Source organism: Triticum dicoccoides, chromosome 5B (genome assembly GCF_002162155.2).
Source record: "Triticum dicoccoides isolate Atlit2015 ecotype Zavitan chromosome 5B, WEW_v2.0, whole genome shotgun sequence".
Lineage (NCBI taxonomy): Eukaryota > Viridiplantae > Streptophyta > Magnoliopsida > Poales > Poaceae > Triticum > Triticum dicoccoides.
In genome coordinates, this window is record NC_041389.1 from 302,259,063 (window position 1) to 302,260,806 (window position 1,744).

A 1,744-nucleotide genomic window follows, 5' to 3' on the forward strand; every position below is an offset into this window, starting at 1 on the left:
GGGATTCAAGTGCCATGACCATCACGGCAGATACTGTACTAGTTAAGACAAAATGATGAGATATGCTGCACATGCCTTGACTTGTGAATGCTGCCCCCTTCCAAAATCTAACCACAAGGGAAACATCATTTCAGTCTCACTCTTTTGCTTTCCCCCTTTGGAATTTAGATGTCAGAGTCTTGTTTGCTGTCTGGAACCTAGTGTTATCCAGCTTCAGAAATTCCTGCCCAATTTAATGCATGAGAAAAATCTACTGCTACTGATAGAAACCCCTGAATGATACTATTATTCATTTATGATAGTTTGTGAGATACAGAAATAGATAAATTTAAGTTTGTAATGGCTAACAGCCAGACATGTGAATCTGTTCTTGACATGCTTATCAGAGATAGCAGGAAGCAGCCACCGCCGCTCTGCGACACCACAGTACGAGTTGGCTGCTTCCGAGTTCTTCAATATCATACTTGAGAGTTCAGTATCATCCATGACGCAGGTATATAAAATGAGAGATCTCCCCTTCACCCATCTCATTATGATATTTGTTGTTTGCTACATCACTCATTGTCCCAAACTGCAGAGGCTGCTTGACAGTTTTATGAACATGTTGGGTGAAGATCCGCCAAATAATGTGAAGCTGCGACAGGCCGGCAGCGGGTTTCGCAGGCAGTGGGATGTGGAGTTGGAGATCAAGGAGGGCCACATGTACTTGTCTCGTGGGTGGGAGAAGTTCTACCATGCCTACGACCTGCGGCTGGGGTACTTCCTTCTCTTCAGGTACGACGATGACGTCACCATGCTCATTGTGAAGGTGTTCAACGCGACTATGTGTCGCATGTGCTATGCTGACGATGATGATGCCGGTACGTTCTGCCTCTTCTTATTCCTCTACATTTGGCTTTGTCTCACATCGATTGTTAACGGTCATTGTTGCATTTGGACAGGTAATGGGAGCAGCAGCAGCGACACTGGCTATAGCCATAGCAGCAGCGACTATGGCTGTAGCAAAAGCAACACCAATTCTGGCTTTAGCGAAAGCAGCAGCAATTCTGGCAGCAGCATAGACAACAAGAAGGATGATCCGGACTGGAGTGCGGGAGAAGAGGAGCAGAGTGGGGATGAGGAGCTGCAGGATGACGATGGCCATCAGGCTGAGGATGACCTAGCGCTGGTGGTGGCTGACCAAGGGCAAGAGATGGTGGTGGCTGACCATGAGCAAGAGATGGAGGTGGCTGAGGATGACCTAGCGATGGTCGTGCCCGTCCTGCCTGAAGGTGGCCTCGCGATGGTGGTGGTGCCTGACAATGACCACGCACCGGTGGTGGCGCCGGCGATCCCACAGCTGGGCGACATGACCACGCCAATTGTGGTAGAAGACTACATCCCACTGCCTCCACTGCCTCCACCGCCTCGCCGCTCTTGGCGCATCAGGCTGAGGAAGGAGAAGGAGAAGAACAATGCATGAGAACTGAACTTTGTCAGGTATGTCAGATCTCCAAAATGATATATATATATATATATATATATATATATATATATATATATATATATATATACTTAGTTACCTATGTTATATCTAATATGCTTAGTTTCCTATAGGTTAGCTTCATTTTACCTAAGTTGGCTCTAATATGCTAACTTAGAGCTTATATGCTTAGTTTTCTATAGGTTAGCTCCAAAATAACTTATGTTAGCACAAAATGATCAAGTTTACATAATAAGTTTATAGTCTTTTTCTTATTCTTCT